Below are 20,484 nucleotides of genomic sequence, written 5' to 3'. Positions count from 1 at the left end.
AAGAGCTCGATCGAGTACTTTTTGTACTCGATCGAGTGAAAATTTGGTCGATCGAGCACTTTTATAGGTCGATCGAGTAAAGCAGAAAGGGAGACTTCTCGATCGAGTAGATTTCTACTCGATCGAGCAACTGGAGCATAAAAGTGCTCGATCCAGTGGTTTAAAACCACTCGATCGAGTGAAAATGAATAGGACGCAGGGATTTTTACTTTAAACTCTTATATTTTGTTCTAATTCATTTCATCTCCTTTATTTCGTCTAACTTACCCTTTTTGCGATCATAATCAACTCCAAATCCTCATATTTTCTTGCCCAATCCCCAAATCCGCTTCCTACAATCTATTCCTTGCTAATTAATCTTCCAAAACCCCTTATTTTCCCCTTAATTTGTGCTCATTTACACGGGTTTTAACGCGGGTTAGGGTTGCGGTTTTTAGCTTGAAAAATCGCGTGTTTTGCTTGTTTGATTGAAGATTAATTGCATTTGTAGGTTGTATTCATCAAGTAAGTGTTTCCTCTAGCTTCATTGCATTTTAATTTCATTATTTTTGCATTTCTATGAGGAAAAATCGGAATTAGGGTTTGAAAATCCATGTTGGTCGAATTTTTTCGACTTTAATTGTGTTTATTGCCCTTATCTATCTTGCTTGATGATCATTCCCAATTCCTCGCTGTTTATTGCATGCCTTTTTCGAATTCTACATAATTTTTGCGATATGGGTTCAGGACTGTCGAATTTTCGACTGTCACTTGGTTATTGCTGTTGTAACCTGTCTAAATTAGCTTATTTGTCGCTTAATTGCTGCTGTTTTAGACTGTTATCACACCCTGTCGATGCCTAACATGCTTTCATTCGAATTTTGTGCAAAAATCTTGCGATTAGGGTTGCCTCAGTCGAATTTTCGATTGTTAGACGGGTTTACTTGCTTCCATGGCTTAACTCACCTCAGTATTGCTTATATGCTGCTGTTGTTAACTGCTTTTCCCGTCCCCTATCGCCATTATATGTTGTAATTCAAACTTGTTTGAGGTATTGTTGGGACTTATGTGCTGTAGGTCGAAAGTTTTCGACTGGTAGGGGAGTTTTTTCTGGTTCAACATGTTGATTTCCTGCTGTCTTAGCCTTTGTTAGCCACTATTTTTCTCATCATGCCCCCCTACCCTTGTTACAGGATGGAGTCTAGTTCTCTCCCTTCTACCAGCTCCACCTCTAGTCCGTCTTTGAGTGAGACAGTGGCCCCTGCTGTTGCCACTGCCTCCGCGTTAGTCACCACTGCAGCCCCAGTGTTTCTAGTTTCAGCTGCAGGGATAGTTTTTGCTCTAGCTAGCTCAGCTGCTAGCTCAGTTCAAGCTGCCACTTCCTCTACGGTCACCACCACAGCTAGCACTGCTACTAGTTCTTCTTCAGTGGTGACCACAGCAGCCCCTACTCCTACACCAGCCACTTGCTTCTACTCCCGTGGCGAGACTACTTGACGATCGCAGTAAATGCTTTTAGAGCGACTACGGTCCCACACACCGTCTCTGGACGGGCTACTACTTCGGGTTCCAGAGGCCGGGGTCGTAGATAGTCTCGTTCTACGCCAGCTCCAGTCACCTCTCCTTCTGCTGCTTCTACTTCAGCTGCTGCCGCTTCTACTTCTGGCACGTTCGGTCCGAGGTGACACTTCCCTCGACCCTCACCCAGACTACCCACATGTACATTTTGTTAACGCTTTACATCGCAAGAAATTTTATAACCTGCTAGGCTGTGTACATGTTCCTTCCCGATTTCTAGAGGAATCGGCGCTTACGAGACTCGGCATTTACGAGTCGGTCTGTACTTTACGACGGGGCAGGGGGATGGCCGGACTCATCACTATGAGGGGCCGTACCTTTTTAGAGCTGAGCCCTGAGTTTCTTTGCTCTTTTACCTTCTCCCCCGGGGCACACGAGGCTGACCCCGATAGTCTTTCAGTGTCTTTCCGGTTGTTTAACCGGACTTTTCAGAGGACTTTAGGGGAGTTTGGTAGGTTACTTGACCTTTCCTCTATGGGCTTGACTGCTGCCCCGAGGAAGGTCTACCGTCAGCTTTGGCGGTGTCTGTGTAATACCCCGTATTTTATACAATCGATTAAACGGATATTATTATATACTAGTTATTATACATTTTATATTGGTTGCATCGTAATATCGTGAATGTTATTAAGTCGGGTTTATATCGTATATGTTGAGTCGGGCTACATCACATTTTTTCTTTTGGGTCAAGAATCGTATCACCCATTTACCCATCTACAATTACCCAACGACCATACCCGTTTAACCCATTTGCCTTACCCGGAACATGTAACCACCATTTACCCTAAACCTAATCTAAGAGCCGCTCTCCCTCTCTCCTCTTTTCATTTTATCATTCATAAAATCATTTCTAAACCTAGAGAAAGGGAGAGGAAGAAGAATTGTCGAGCCTTTCATTTGATTGAAGATTTCTCATCGATTCCAACCTAATTCGATTTCCCTGTTTGTAAGTCGATTTCATTCCATTATTTATACTGTTTTAATGTGTTCGTCTTCAAAAAGTTTGAAAATAGAGTCCTGTTTATTTGATGTCTAGTTTATGCATATAAAATCTCGTAGTCAAATTCTTTATGGTTTGTCCTAGGTGATTTATTTATGAACATGTCGCTGAAAAGTCCGCGAATCTGATTTGGTTGTGGAAAATGATTTGAAACCCTAATTTTTATATCGATTCAGTTATGAGGCTTCTTCATACATCATCTTTGTATAAACTAGATGATAATAGGATTTGGAATTACTGCAAAATAATGTTTTAAACCCGTTTTATGAATCAATACTTTTTATGCGACGGTTTCTGTCAGTTTTTGGAAATCAGTCTGAAAACCCTTGATAAGTTTGGAATTTGAGAAAAACACGTTAGATATAATTTGTAGCTAAGAGTCATGGGGTTCCAATCCAATTGGCCATGTATCTATTTGATTTTTCTGGAATTAGTTATGTATTTTATTCCGAGTCTGTCATGTGCTGGGAAATCAGGAAAAATCATGTTTGTTCTTTAAGTTGATATTCCTATTAAGTTATGATGAGTCTAGGTTATGTGCATGATTATTTGATTAAGTAGGTGGTAATTATACATAATTATGTTATGTAGGTGATGGATATGTGAAGGATCATAATTGATTGCTTGTGTGCTTGGATTGCGAAAAGGTAGGGAAATACACTTGACTTATTATCGTTGTTGTTGAATTGTGTTGACTTGTTTGTGTTTCATATGACCAAACTGTGAACGTTGACTTGATTCGTGGTTGTTGATTCATGTTATGATTCATATCCTGGAATGTGCTTGACTGAATTGATCGTATTGAGTATATTATCACAACATTCGGTAACCGGCATGATTCTATGATTTACTAGTTCAATGATATACATATTGTGTTGCATTAATTTCTTGATCATTCATATGCATTGGAGATGGAAGATGTTGTGGTGATGTGGTGTGGTGATAATGATGTTGTGATAAGGCCCAGGCGGGTTTTGCAGGACTTGCCCTGGTGTCCTCAACAAGCGAGTGGCGGATCGGCTACGGTCGATATATAGTCTACCGGGATCGGTATGGTCAGGTTGTACGGGTTATGAGATATGAGTTGAGATGGAGGTGGAGGTGACGGAGGAGCATGCATATCATATTTTGTTGTTTAATTGTATTCCCTACTCAACCTCGTGGTTGACCCTGTGTATTCGTGAACACCTGTGATGATCCAAATATTGGGGAGCAGACTTGACAGGTTTATGAGATGGGATGGGAGCTTGATGGGCGTGAGACACTGGATCAGAAGACTTAGTAGCTAGATCATCATTTAGAAGACTTTCACTTTCATTTATGTTAGTTCTTTGTAATTTGATGTAAAAGAGGTTTTCTAAAAATTAAGTTAAAGAAATTATATAATTCGCCTTGGAGTTTAATTTGTTATTCACTACCTCGGGAAACCGAGATGGTAACAGTTCGGTTTATTAGGGAATGTCTTGCTAAAGGCTCCTTCATAAATCGGGGTGTTACAAAGTGGTATCAGAGCGAACGATCCTCAGGCCTAAACCAATGAACCCAATGAACGTAGGATGTGTCTAAATAAAATGAACCCCTGGGAATAAACTGTTAGGAGCTCACAGTGCGGGTTAAGAAGGCGCCCTTAATGCGTGCTCTTTTGCCCTCTCAGTTTTGAACCGGGTAACCCGAGATAAATTGAGTGAATGGGGTAGTTAGAAGGAAAACCTTGGATATAATCGAGTTGATGTATACCTTGAGACCCATATATTCTAACCATTCTGCAGGACGACGTTACGGTAAGTATTTTGTATGAATGATGGCGTGATCATATGATGTTGTGGAGATGAGAAATAAATTTGCGTGTTCTGGTTGATAATCAATGAAGTGTTGGATTGTGGTAATCGTGAGCGTGAAAATAATTGCGAATTGATGATATTTATTTGGATGGATGTTGAATGACGTGTTGATAGAGCTAATATGTCTAGCGACATGCGGTTATGTGACCCCGAAGCCATGCTAGTATAGTATTGTGATAGTAATCTGAAACACTATTGAATTGCATGTTTCTAGTCATAATAATCGTGATTTAGATGTCAGGAGTAGATCGAGATGCGAAGGGATTCTATGGGATAGATGTTTACGTAAGCACAAAGTGTGAGACTTAAGTTGGGATGGGTTAGTATACATAGTATGTTCATAAGAGCTTGTAACATAGTAAAGAATGACCTAGTGCTGAAACTCGTTTTGTTTGATTTTACTCTTTAATTGACCTTACTGCCATTTCTTTTCTGTTTATTTCCTATGGATGAAAATTTTATGAGAGGTAGCCTCGTGAGTTAGTGTTCATTTGGCGTTGGTTTCATGCTTATAGGATATACGGATTAGGAGTAATAAATGTTTTAGTAGGCTGTGGTCAGGAAATTCCTGTGCAGTAATGTTTTGACCAAGGATTTTGTAAAAATCCTCATTTAAATTGTATTAATAATTTCTGCATAATTCCAATTGGAGTGATTAGAATACTCGCACGTGTTTTCAGATTGATAAGCCACGAAAATTCTTGATGTCTCTATATTAAATGGTAAGTTTTGCAAACTGACCCAAGTTTCGGACCAATTGCTGTCACATACTTGTTTGGACCAACTGAGTTGTAAAATCCTTTAAAAATTGAATTCTTGAGCTTTGGACCTCATTCTTTTTCTCACGTATTATTAACTCTCTGTATGTTATAAAAAGTAATATAACTCAAGTTTTCGTTGAACGGTTATTTATTCGTGATTTTTGGAAGTTACAACGTGAATCATAACTTTTAAAATGTGAGTTCTATGTTGAGTTTTCATACAGATGTTTGATTATTTCATGAGCCTTATTAATGTGAATTTATAATGTTCTTATATGATGATAGTCGCACGTATATTCATTGGTTATGTATCTTAACAAGTGATAAAAAATTAAAGTTTAGTTTATAACATTGTTGGCATGATAGTATGTGTGAAATTGAATAGCTGAATATGATTCTTAATCAAAGGTGACATGTTTTATACGAGTTCAGTTGTTTGCGTACCTTAGATGTTGTCATGTCGTAATGTCTCTTGTTGTTCCTAATCTCTGTAATGGCCGGAATATGTACATAAATACCTATGTTGTCTTATCTTATTAAAGTTAGTGGCAGGTAAGCATTAAATCCAGATATTCTAATATATGTTTCTTGATTGTTACCATCGTTATTTTCTCTTGCATAGATAATATATGCTACGGATGTTGGTGGAAAGCTGGAATCGCACCTGATAGTTGTATGTTGCCAATTTATTGTTGTTTCCGTATGAATGTTTTATGATAATATTAATCATGTTTAAATGTTTACACATGTATGGTAGTAATGATTTATGTTTAACTGTTCACACATGTAGGATGCCATCTGAGTTCTAATGTCTTTCATGTGAGTTTGTGTGCCCATAGTTATATTTATTACCTTCATCGCATTAAATTATTTCAGTTGAACCTAAACCTATGACATGATAATAAACAGTGTTGTTATTCCTTATTGGATATGTTCGTTATTATATTGTCATAAAATGCTAAAGTGATTCTTGCAAGTGTATGGGCGTGATATGAAGGAAACTGTTTGATGTAACACGACATTTGACATAGCTATATTCTCGAGTCGTTACTATCAATTATATTCTAATGAAGATTGCTTATGATAACTATGTTGGCAATTATAATGGGATAACCCTTTGATGAATCACATGATATGCGTTGGTTTAAATGATAGTCGTTATAGTTATGTTTAATTGAGCCTACGAGTTGCCTAATTATTCAAATCGCGCAAATCAGAGAAGTTGTTCGAGTTGCTAATCTTTTATCATAAATAATGTTCTACAAAGTATATGATGGCAGATGTATATGTTTAAGCTATTTATGCGATATCTTTTGTTTTGCTGAAAATGAGTTATACTAAGTTGCTGGACACAATTGAATGATATGGTTGCTAAAATGTTAAACACATGTGTGATATGGGAGTAATGTTGTTGTTGTCATGGATCATATGTTGTACTTTTATTGAGAAATATGTTTTCATAATTGATATCGTACAAACAATTTTGATAATTTAAAATATATGAATTATGAGTATGTTGTTGATTGTTTAAATTCATCGGCCTAATTCGTGACCTAAACCAGTGAGTGAGTAAATGGTTGTATGGACATGTCAATAAGATTCTGTGATTGTGGTGGATAGTAGTGGTAGATCTATTTTCTGTGAGAAGTTTACAAATGTGAGAAGTTTCTTAAGTCGTCTTGTTATTTTTTTTTACCCTTCTATATGATGGTGAAAATTTTATGTGTGATAACATTCTGATTTAGTTTTTCAATGCTTTTAGTTTCATGCTAATATGAATTATATTTTGAGAGAAATAAATATTTTAGTTGACAGTGGTCAGATTGTTACTACACGGTTCTGTTTCGACCCATGTCTTCAACAACAAAAAAAAAAAAAAAAAAAAAAAAAAAAAAAAAGAACGTGTTTATTGTTTATGCATAATTCCAACTCCACTGTTTAGAAAATTCATTCGCGTTTTCAAAATGATAAGCCACGTAAAATCTTAACGAGTCGTTATTTAATAGTAATTTTTGCAAGTTGCCCCATTTTCTGTCTAATTGCTGTAAAGTTTTGTTCCAACCAACTGAGTTGTAAAATTTGTTATAAATAAATTCCTTAAGCTTTGCAATTGATTCTCCTTCCTATGATTAGTTAATTCATTATATTTCTTAAAAACGATAATAGCTCGCAAAATAGCTAAGCGGTTATTTAATTATGAATTTTGAAAGTTGTTGCATGATGTTTGATTGTTGAAATTGTAAGTTATGTGAGTTTCATATAAAAGTTTAATCAAATATGAATTATGTGATGTAACCATGTAATACTCTGATATGAATTATGTAGCATGAACGGTAGGCATATGATATGACTATGAACCTTGTTATATGATAATATAATCTTATTTGTTTCGGTGGGTTTTATGTAAAGTAGTCTCAATTATACAAACGCTATTACATTGCTTGAATTTTGCCTAGTGTCTTTCTCTAAACCTGATTTACAGAAATATGGATTTTACTTCTATGATATGATTACTGATATGAAATATTTTAATTCGTCAAGTATGAACTATGAGTTAGTTGATTGTCTACATTGATGTAAACGTGTTAAATTGGTGTCAAAGCATCCAAGTATTTATTACCTTGATTTTGTGTAATGCGTAGCATGAAATGGACAAGTGTGTTTTGTTGCTTGAAAGGTCGGATGCTAGTTGCCAGTATAGAGTAATTAGCTTATCAGATGATTTGTGTCTATTGTTTCAGTAATCTTCTTAAACATTGGACGTGGAATTTTATAATGGGGTTACGGGGACGTAACCATGTTTTAAGGAGGATAGGATTGTAAAATCTTGATGGTTTACGATCTGGCTAAGCAGTATGTTATGATTGGCGACGAGAATTGACCATGCATGGAGTCTCATTGTTTTAATTTGTTATTATTCGGTCAATGTTGTGATTCTTTAAGTGCCACATACTTTGTCATCGTATGATCAACTTTGGGGACAAAGTTTCTTAAGGGGGATAGAATATAACACTTCGCGTTTTAGAGCTTATGTATATGTACTACTTGTGTTTGTCTTATGCTTGTGGATGTTTGGTTATCATTACGGGGTGGCGAACTTCGGGACGAAGTTCATTTTAAGGGGGGAAGACTGTAATACCCCGTATTTTATACAATCCATTAAACGGATATTATTATATACTAGTTATTATACATTTTATATTGGTTGCATCGTAATATCGTGAATGTTATTAAGTCGGGTTTATATCGTATATGTTGAGTCGGGCTACATCACATTTTGTCTTTTGGGTCAAGAATCGTATCACCCATTTACCCATCTACAATTACCCAACGACCATACCCGTTTAACCCATTTGCCTTACCCGGAACATGTAACCACCATTTACCCTAAACCTAATCTAAGAGCCGCTCTCCCTCTCCCCTCTTTTCATTTTATCATTCATAAAACCATTTCTAAACCTAGAGAAAGGGAGAGGAAGAAGAATTGTCGAGCCTTTCATTTGATTGAAGATTTCTCATCGATTCCAACCTAATTCGATTTCCCTGTTTGTATGTCGATTTCATTCCATTATTTATACTATTTTAAGGTGTTCGTCTTCAAAAAGTTTGAAAAGAGAGTCCTGTTTATTTGATGTCTAGTTTATGCATATAAAATCTCGTAGTCAAATTCTTTATGGTTTGTCCTAGGTGATTTATTTATGAACATGTCGCTGAAAAGTCCGCGAATCTGATTTGGTTGTGGAAAATGATTTGAAACCCTAATTTTTATATCGATTCAGTTATGAGGCTTCTTCATACATCATCTTTGTATAGTCTAGATGATAATAGGATTTGGAATTACTGCAAAATAATGTTTTAAACTCGTTTTATGAATCAATACTTTTTATGCGACGGTTTCTGTCAGTTTTTGGAAATCAGTCTGAAAACCCTTGATAAGTTTGGAATTGGAGAAAAACACGTTAGATATAATTTGTAGCTAAGAGTCATGGGGTTCCAATCCAATTGGCCTTGTATCAATTTAATGTTTCTGGAATTAGTTATGTATTTTATTCCGAGTCTGTCATGTGCTGGAAAATCAGGAAAAATCATGTTTGTTCTTTAAGTTGATATTCCTATTAAGTTATGATGAGTCTAGGTTATGTGCATGATTATTTGATTGAGTAGGTGGTAATTATACATAATTATGTTATGTAGGTGATGGATATGTGAAGGATCATAATTGATTGCTTGTGTGCTTGGATTGCGAAAAGGTAGGGAAATACACTTGACTTATTATCGTTGTTGTTGAATTGTGTTGACTTGTTTGTGTTTCATATGACCAAACTGTGAACGTTGACTTGATTCGTGGTTGTTGATTCATGTTATGATTCATATCCTGGAATGTGCTTGACTGAATTGATCGTATTGAGTATATTATCACAACATTCGGTAACCGGCATGATTCTATGATTTACCAGTTCAATGATATACATATTGTGTTGCATTAATTTCTTGAGCATTCATATGCATTGGAGATGGAGGATGTTGTGGTGATGTGGTGTGGTGATAATGATGTTGTGATAAGGCCCGGGCGGGTTCTCGGGACTTGCTGTGTCCTCAGTGCGAGCTGGCAGATCGGCTACGGTCGATATATAGTCTACCGGGGATCGGTATGACTGGGTTGTACGGGTTATGAGATATGAGTTGAGATGGAGGTGGAGGTGACGGAGGAGCATGCATATCATATTTTGTTGTTTCATTGTATTCCCTAGTCAACCTCGTGGTTGACCCTGTGTATTCGTGAACACCTGTGATGATCCAAATATTGGGGAGCAGACTTGACAGGTTTATGAGATGGGATGGGAGCTTGATGGGCGTGAGACACTGGATCAGAAGACTTAGTAGCTAGATCATCATTTAGAAGACTTCCACTTTCATTTATGTTAGTTCTTTGTAATTTGATGTAAAAGAGGTTTTGTAAAAATTAAGTTAAAGAAATTATATAATTCGCCTTGGAGTTTAATTTGTTATTCACTACCTCGGGAAACCGAGATGGTAACAGTTCGGTTTATTAGGGAATGTCTTGCTAAAGGCTCCTTCATAAATCGGGGTGTTACAGTCTGGCCCAGACCACTTTCAGGGAGCGAAAGCTCCATCAGGTCCACCTACCCCCTGTCCGTGTTTTCCTTAGACTGATGGGGAGCACTATCTTCGGCCGAAAGGAGCCGAACAACATGACCAACACCGAGCTCTCCATCTTGGGCGGTTACCTAAACATCGACTGCGAGGGTCCTTTCACCCTCGGATAGCTTACTTGATCGCGCCAAGTACCTTGAGCCGGGGTCAAGGAGACGGAACCATTGCCTGCGGTGGCATAGCCACCATTCTTGCCGTCGCCTTTTCCCCGTTTGGCCTCGTGACTTGCGATACCTCGGCGGAGAGAGGCTACGAGTCCGGACGCCATGCTCTCTCGGCATTGGCTTACCCCGCATAAACCGGACTTGGAAGATAGACGGCTCCTTGTCTGTTGACTTACCTTGTCAGACTCTCCCCCGTCTTGAGCCCTTGCCCACTGTTGCAAAGGGCCACCGTCTGCCACCACTACCTGACTTTCACCTTCCACTCCGACCTACTCCCACTGCACCCGCCGCCAAGAAGCGGCGACTTGAGACTGGAGAGGGGTCCACACCTTCCGGGAGTACCCAGCCTTCCACGGCTACTCCCGATCCGATCCCTACTCCCACTACTACTACCACTCCTACTCCACCTCCCACTGACCAGACACAGACTGAGCCGGTCTTACCGGCTACTTTCGTACCACTTCCTCCTTTTGTGGCGCCCGCGGTCCTGGACCATGGGGGCGCAGTTTACGGTTTGTTGCTTGAGGTTGCAGCGCGTCAGGCTCGTATGGAGAGGGACATGGCTCTTACCTTACACCCTCTGTACGAGTACCCTTCCTTCTTCCGGTACCCACCTGAGGGGTACCCAGTGTCCGAGGAGGAGGACCCAGAGGTGGCAGTGGAGAGAGCTCGTGCTGAGGAGCGGAGGAGGAGAGAGGAGGAGAGAGACCCGGAGTACAGGGCGGAGGTTGTCCGTGAGAGCAGTGACGACGACGACGAGTAGCTACTGGTCTACTCACTTCCCCAGTTTTCTGGCTGGTTTGGGGAAGTTCGTATTTTGTATGTATCTCTTACTCTTTTATTTTGTCTCCTTTATTTTATTGTTTTTATTTTGTCGGTTGTATATTCCCATTCCCCTGTATATATCTGCTGGTGTATGCTGGAGGACAACGAGGGCGTTGTCCGTTTTGGTTTGGGGAGGGTATTGCACCCTTTTGAGTCTGAATTTGCATTCGTTTTTTGCATTCACGTTTGTTTTTCAGCTTTGCATTGTTGTTTATTCTCAATTAAAAAAAAAATCCAAAAAAATTAGAAAATTTCAAAAAAATTCAAAAAATTTCACGTTTATTTTTGCATATAGGTTGAGTCGGAACGATCGATTTTCGTGATGAAATCGCACTATAACTTGTCATTTTGCTTGAGCCTTGCACTTTTGTTGATAGTTATTAGTTTTGTCATACACATAGTCTACGAGTTTCTGTTCAAATATAGCTGACTGTTTAGACTTGACCTGATAAATTGGCAAACTACTTAAAAACTCTGAGATATTAGAGCCCATAACTGGTGACATTCATGACTAGTTCATTAGGAATTTTGAGTAGTACTCCTTGCATAGCATGTTCGTCTATTTTGCACATTTATGACATTCAATTTCTCGTCAAATGCACATATTCGGGTTTGTGGTTGGTGTCACATGCAGGGAGGTGCTTGCAAATTTCCCTTTCCTTATATTTTTCACCCATTTAGCTCCACATAAGCCAGATTTGCCCTTTTTGACCCATTAGCTACATTCCAAATTAAGCCTGCCTAGTCAAGCTAGTTAGTATGTTCTTTTGGGTATGAGTTTTATGGTTGCATTTTTGGCCCGTATTTCTTTGATTGGGGTTGTTGGAAAATTGAGGAAGGAAGAAAAAAAAAAAGAAAAAAAAAGAGAAAAAAAAAAGTGAAAACCGTGAAACAGGAAGAAAAAAAATGAAAGAATGAGAAAAAAAGGCTGGAAAACGTGAGGAAAAAAAAAGAAGTTGTTCTTGTTTCAGTTAGTTATTTCAGACGGTGTTGTTTTTGACCGTCTGACTCCTCTATTCCTATTCTATATTTTTTTTGAGGAGAGTGTGTCTGAGTTTAGTGAGTTTTGTGCGAAATGAAGGGCACTTGTGGTTGATTTTTCAGTCAGTTGAGATTCGGATGGTTTCATTATGGTCATGTTAGGAACTAGCTTGACGCTCTTACCTCCACATTTCCATAACATGTTTTGCCTTTTCTCACCTGAACCTCACTATTCCCAAATTATTTGTAAGCCCTCGGCTGTGACGAACATTATTGGTTGGAGTGTGTGCATTAGTACTTGAATTGTCTTTCATTTTTGTTGCATGCATGCTATGTAGGTCGCAGTTAGGTGAGTGACTGTCTTTTCTTCTCTCTTTTACATATAACATTCACCCTTTGCTTCATGAGAGAAGAGTGACCACGAGAGAGTCCGATTTTGTTGGTCTTGTAAGGTCGATAGGTTGGCTATATTTCTGAACAGCTTATAACTCGTTTGCGTATTGACTGCTTAGCTTTAACTGTTAGTTTTTGTTGCATTAAATTGGTTCAAGTAGACAAGTTAAGCTAGCTCTGAGTTATCATTTCCGTTCCATTAGGTTGTGTATAGTTTTGAGTTTACTCGAGGGCGAGTAAAGGTTTGGTTTGGGGAGATTTGATACGTGCCTAATGTATAGTCTTTTTAGCCTATTTCAGCACGTATTTCTATGCATTTTTATACTATTTTTATGGTATTTTGCCCCGAAATGGCTACTTTGGTTCGTTTTGCCCATTTTGTATAAATGAACGCAAAAGTAGTGGAATCGTACTCTTTTTCGTACTTTTTGCATGCATTTAGAGGAGACGGGATTTTCCTGAGTGAGATACGGTGTTTGGAAGCGTCATGGCACGGATTACGAGGCATTCAGGCGCGGACTTGAGCTGAAATGAAGTCAAAGTACTCGATCGAGCTGTTTTACCACTCGATCGAGTGGTTTCTACATCCCAGAATGGTCGATCGAGCACTTTCTACTCGATCCTTAACTTGCAGAAAGACCATCTACTCGATCGAGTAACTTTCTGGTCGATCGAGTAGATTTGGTTGAGGTTTTGCTCGATCGAGTGGTTTTAATCCACTCGATCGAGTGGTTTCGCTGTTCATGGGCTTTAAACAGCCCGTGTGTTATTTATTTTCGTTAAACTCATTTACTTTGCTATTTAAACCTACATTAGTTAGGTTATTAGGAGGAGTTTTTTACTTACTACTGAGCATCTATCAAAAACTTTTACTGCGTACTTTTATTCTTCTCTACTGTAACTTTATTTCGGGATTGGTTTTGCTTGGAATTTGTGTTCTTTACGCCGGATTCGCATCGATTGTAATTCTTTCTCTTCCTTTATTGATAATTAATCTTTTGTTTGTTTTAATCTCTTGTTCCGTTGCATTTAATCTTTGCCCTAATTTACTTTTATGCAATTTATTGTTTATTTCATAATGTTTATTGCTGGGAATTCAATTGCTGTTAGTTTAATTAGCGACATGAGTAGCTAAACCCCTTTCATGTTGGGATTAGGGGATCTGCGGTAGAAATGTGACGATGTAGTAAATGAATTAGATGAATTAGTTGTGAGACCCTGTCATAGCAATTTAATTGTATTTATTCGACTTAGTTGAGTGCACGTTTCTATGTCATCCTTTAATCTGGCTAAAATTAATCCTAGATCGAAAGATTGGACTAAATAGGCCTGCTATGAACAGTAGACTACCCTAATGAGAATGAAAGTTAAGTTAGTGGTAATTTAGGATAGAAAGTGGACCGAAAGGACCTTTCAGCATCCGTCTTGCATATAATTCGTCTGAATCATTTACAGCTGAGTCACTGGACTACCGTAGTGAACCGAATTCCTGACATGTCCCTTCTCTCTTGATAGTTTAATCTTATTTCCTTGCTTTTACTGCTCTTTACTTTATTTCTCTTCTTTTAAATCTCGTAGTTTAGCAACCAATTCAAACAACCCCCATTTGTTACCTTAAGATTAGAATTAGGCAACTGATAATTGCACCGCCTCCCTGTGGATTCGATACTCGACTGCCTCTACTACATTTTAGTTGAGACCGTTATGTTTTATCTTTGACAGGGTACACGATAGCCGTGTCATCCTACCTTCCTATTTATAAGAAAATAGGATTATTAATTAACCTAATGACGGATTAAAACTAAAAGCCCAAGACCATAAGACAATCCACTCGATCGAGTGATTTAGAACCACTCGATCGAGCAATTCCGAGCTCAAACCGTTCGATCGACTAAAATAAGTACTCGATCGACTACACCCTAATATCAATCTGTTCGATCGACCATATATAGTACTCGATCGACTTATTATTTAATCTAAAACCACTCGATCGACTAGTAAAGTGTTCGATCGAGTGAATCTTGACTTCAGCAGCTACAAAATCTCGTTAGTTCAGCTATGACTTGTTTTTAGCTCCCGAAATGGCTTCACGCATCCCAAGACAGCTACATTTCCGCTCCAAATTCACTCTTCCTCCAAATGCATGCTAAACGAACGGTAAAAGGCTTGATTTCACTACTTTCTGGTCCATTCCTGCAAATAGAGCAAAACACACCAAAGTAACATATTCGGAGCATTTCGTAGCATAAACTACGATAATAGCATAGAAATACGTGCATAAAAAGGCCTAAAAAGACTATATAAAATGCATGTATCAACCTTACCGAGGCCTCTACACCCGAACCTAATGCTAGGTCAAGTGCCGTTACTAGGGAAGCATATGAGGCTTACCACAAGGAGTCCGCCGCAATGAAAAATGTGTTGATTTTTGCGATGGAGGCGGATCTCCAAAGGAGAGCCTTTAAAATGGGCACCGCTAATGAAATCTATTCCAAGCTTGTGAAAATGTTTTCACAAACTCCGCGGATCGTCCAATATGAGGCGGCCGCGGCATTCTTTGATCTCGACTTTAAGGAGGGCCAAAAGGTTAGCCCTCACGTGCTCAAATTGATGGAGCTAGTCGAGAATTTGAAGATTCAAAAGGTTGAAATCCCCAAAGAACTCATTGTAGATAGGATTCTACACTCCTTATCCAAAATCAAAGCATATGTTCAATTCCGGGTGAATTTTAACATGCTAGACAAGGACGTGTCTCTTGAAGAGTTGCACAACTTACTTGTGCAAGCCGAAAGAGACATGGGGTTAAATGTTAACCCACCTAAGGATGTGCTTAACATAAGCACCAAAAGCAAGGGGAAGTTCAAGAAGAATGGGAAGAAGGGTAAGAAGCAAGCTCCCACTTTCACCAAGGCTAAGACTTTTGAAGCTAGAACTTCCAAGACCAAGAAGGGTCCTCTTGACGAATGCCATTATTGTAATGGTGTTGGACATTGGAAGAGGAATTGTTCCAAGTATCTTGGTGACATCAAAGATGGAAAGATCACTCCAGTAGGTAAATGACTATCCTTTCTTTTATGTTTCTATTTCAACTATGGTATTGCGATAAAAAGTTGTGATTATATATCCCCTTTTTTTATTGTAAATAGGGCCTCCACCAAGCAAGGACAAGGGAAAAGAAAAGCAATCTTGAGAAATCATCAAGAAGCTAGGAGTAGCTTCCATGAAGCTTGGCTTTTTATTGTCTTATTTTAATTTATGTTGCGGATTTTTGGAACCTTTTGATTTCCGTGTTCGACATGGAAATGTTTGATCCTTTCTAAACAATTGTTGTATTTTGGATTATGGTGGCTTGGTTTGCAACCCAAGTCACCCGTTTTATCGTATTTTTCCTTGTTCTAAAAATTAGTCTTTATATGCTTGCTCATAGAAACATATGATCATCCACTTAAAATGATCTAATAGACAACTATAATGATGGGATTCATTGTATGTCCACAAGCTTAAGGCTTGTGTATGATCAATTATAAAGTGATATTGAGTTGATGAACTCTCTTAAAGGAATGTCAATCACCAAGTACACTTATCAAATCTAAAACTATTAGTCAATTTATGAGATAGTCCTCCTTACACTTCAAAATCATTATTTGTGTCTCATAAGCTATCTTTGAATCTCTAGTGTATTTATTCTAAAGATAGAGTGGGAGAAAAATGAAGACACAAAGAACACAAAGCTAATTTGTATACTTGTGTAAATGAGATAAGCGCAAGAAAGAATGATTGTATACCTATATATATAGTGTACACGAATAGATGAGATCTATGGTCTCAAATAGATGAAATCTACATGACAAAAGAGACCAAGTGAAGTAATCAAAAGAATATGTTCTCAAGATAACTACACGAGGAGACCAAAAGAATGTTTTGGAAGAAGAATGACTAATGTAAAGTCTTAACAAGAGATTTGGCTAGTTTATGAGCAACTTTTGACCAATAATTTCAAAATTGATATTTACTTAAGAGCCTAAATGAAACAAAATTGCATCCTCGAAAATAAATGAGATTTATGACTAAAAGTTGCAAAGAATGATATGCCGATATCCACAAGAGCTAAGTTAAGTATTAACCACGCTAGTGTCATTACTTAACCTCATTATGAAAGTGAAATGGTTAAACCTCCTTCCAGAAAAGGGTATTTTGAGAAGGACGTATATTAAATGAAATTTACATTTAAATAATGACATTACTACGCTTCATTATAAAATGAATGAGTTAGAGATTAAAATCTCATTCCATAAGTTTAAGATTGAAACCTTTTCTAAATAGGTATTTTGAAAGGATATGCTGGGAACATATATGGTTTTATCTTAATAACTTGGCAAAATAAAATATATTTCAATTCTTGAAATGTTTCGATTGAGTAGTCAATTGCGGTACATGTGGAATTAAGTGGGAGCTGGAAATTATCATGTGAAGACATGGAATTTAGTGGGAGCAATCATCTTGTAAAAATTTATAACTCATTACTCATTGAGAATGACGAGCTAATACTATCTTTCACAAAGAAGTATTTGAGTTTTCAATTCTGGATGAAAATGGACTATGATGAATCCAATCACATCATGAGATGTTGGATAGGTAATGAGATATACACATCGAATCAACGAGAAACGTAGGTTATTCATGTCAATAAAAATGGAATTGCCATTAGCAGTCATGGTCGTTCATTGAACCTAAGAATGGTTGATCACATGATTATTAATTACTAATGTTTCCGCCATTAAAATAATCATACATATGTCCAATAATGAATCATATGCATAAGAGCATGATGATTCATTGGCAAGCCATAGAAGAATTGTCATGAATTCTCGAGGAGAACTAATGAGCGATTCCAGTGATGGACAGAACACTCTGTTATGTGACAAGAGGTTGCACATATTGAAGTTCGATCACACGTAAGGATTTATGAAAATCCTAAGCTATTCAAGCTAAAAGGATAAATAAGAAGCTTGGAAAGTTACTTAGTTATAGTAAGAAGTTACTTAAAACTAATATTTTCTAATATGCTAGGACTTATGAGAAGTGCTAGGCTAATCATCTTGACAATTGTTGAAAGACTCTTCAAAACGTATACGTAGTGCATTGTGAGTGGGTAGAACCCTTGACCAGTGCAAGTTACATCATCCACCACAAATTCGTTGGTTATGTGATAAACAACCAGAAAGTTCTTTCAAGATAAAGAACCCAAACCTAGGTTGGTAACCTATGTAATACTCCGTATTTATGGTCTTGGGGGTACTCTATCGAGTAGCCCTTACTCTGTCGAGTAAGGGTATGTTGCAGAATAAAATAGTTTCTGACCTGTTGGGCACTCGATCGAGTAGCTGGGGCACTCGATCGAGTAGAAATTACTCGATCGAGTACCTTGGGTACTCGATCGAGTGTCCGGTTTACGGGGAGTTTTCGCGGGTTTTGTTAATTATGCGATTAGGGTATTTAAACTTAATCGTCGTTGTTTTAATTCACTTTTACCAAAACCTAAAACCTGTTTAAGAGAGAAAGCGATCATCATCTTCCTAATCGCATCCTTAACAATTCCCGGAGTTCAGACGGTCAGTTCGTGTCGTAGTTCGTGTCGTTGGATTCCTTGCGTCAAGGGTAAGCTTTTAATATAATTTATATAATGTTTTGCTAGGTTTGGTCAAACCCTAATTTAGGATTTGGGGGTTTTATGAATAGTAAGTAATTGGTAGTCTTTATATGTTATTTGTTAGGCGGAGAATTTGTAGAAGAGGCGTTTTGAGACAGCTGTAGATACCGTCTGCGTGTTGTGCTTTCCAGGTAGGATTTCCTACTCAGTATTAGTCCCATAATGGGATATTGGTGATGTGCTGTAGTTAGTTGTTTGATATGATGATTGTGATTGTGATTGTGATTGTGGTTGTGTTTGTTGATGGTTCTCGAGATGCGTTCTCGGCTGAGTGGGGTCACTTGCGGGAGTGATCTCACGCCCTAGTTTCGCCCTTCGTGGAACCCGCCACGGAAGGGGATGTGCACATTAATGGACAGGGTTATCGCTCGTACGATGAGCGGGGCTTAGGTGGGAACGGCTGCGGTCCCCCATCGGGTGGCGGGTCCAAAGTGGACGGTCGAGATTGAGATGATGGGAGTTGGTGGTGTATGTGTGTGTGTGTGATTCAGTTCAAAATTTGTCTGTTTGTCTTATTGTTGTTATCTATATTGATTGTGTGATTAGTATCGACCCGGTGTTGTTTTGTAAAACTGCGGTGATCCATTCGGGGATGGTGAGCGATATTGAACAGTATAGAGATGATACTTTGGGATAGGCTGGGATGGCCACGACATGACGATAGAGTCTTCCGCTGTAGTTTAGCATTTATTTACATTTCAGTTGAGAACAGATAGTTTGGAATAATGTATTGTACTTTCAGTTTGGTTTCGAGGATTGTACTTATTCATTAAACTACTTATAATAAATGTTGTTTCTGTTTTGTCTATTTGATTATCATACCTCGGGCAACCGAGATGGTGATGTCTTCATACCTGAGTGGTCCTGGTAAGGCACTCGGAGTATGGGGGTGTTACAACCTATATGTGTACTTGGTAAGGTTCATGCTATGACAGATAACGTGAATATAAAAGAAAATGCAATAAAAGAAGTTTGATCACATGGACACATGGTATGTTAAACTTCTATTGCAATCGAGTAGTGTTTACACACTTACGATGTACATCACAAGGTTGAAATATGGTATTGGCTACCCGAATGTGATGTCGACATTCGTCGTTTGAGTTATTATTAACTCACCTTATACTTTGTTACATCCAAACAAATTGTAGAGACAATTGAACCCCGTTAAAGTGAACACGGATTAACATAGTATTTGCCCATAGTCACTTGTATGAGGTGACATCTCGAAGTGACTAGAGTGTGATGCGATTGATGGCAAGTTCAAGTGCCATGGAATCATGTGAGATGACTAGTCGATCACATAGGCAAACTGTTAAGGAACACTTTGTCGGGCTAATGACCGCTTATAAAGTTCTGGCAAATTTATATAGCCTGGTCGTGGCCAGAGCTACTATAGTATTCTAATGAGTCGATTCTTTTGAGTAAAGACTGTTCGCCTAAGATGGCACAGTTTCAGATTAACTTTGATTTGTGTTACTACGACCTTCGTAAATGGGGTCAAATGGGCATATTTTGGGTTATGATGGCTGTGGCTAATCGAAGGGAATGAGTGCGATAGGAATTGTCCACCCCTTGTCAGGGTTATAACAATATCTCAGGGCCACTCGAGGAGTAATGAACTGGAAATGTGTGACCACGCTCGGAAGATATCTATGGTAGATAAATCCGGTCAATCAATTATTCTCCAGATCGAGGAAACCACTCTCGATATGATCACTTGAAAGTACGGCCTGAAAGACACCTTGCATTGAGTGGGAGATAGTAACAGGACAAGAGAATTGGTGACGCACACTTGTCGAGGACAAGTGGGAGATTGTTGGAATATGTGTCCTCCGACAATAATGTGATCACAACTGTCGATCATGATGATCACATGTTTAAGTCTCATTTTAAGAATACAGTTGGGAAGTAATATTTTACTGTCAACTGGTCCACACATATCGGTAATGATTGGCTGACTAGAGTTTGACATTATTGTCGTGCGACGGTGGTGATCAGTTGATCCCCTTAGGTCATACCTAAAGGGTAACACTCTTAGTTGATTATTTAATTGATCGTAGGACGATAGAGGTTA

Source organism: Silene latifolia, chromosome 7 (assembly GCF_048544455.1).
Source record: "Silene latifolia isolate original U9 population chromosome 7, ASM4854445v1, whole genome shotgun sequence".
Classification (NCBI taxonomy): domain Eukaryota; kingdom Viridiplantae; phylum Streptophyta; class Magnoliopsida; order Caryophyllales; family Caryophyllaceae; genus Silene; species Silene latifolia.
This window is presented reverse-complemented; position numbering follows the sequence as displayed.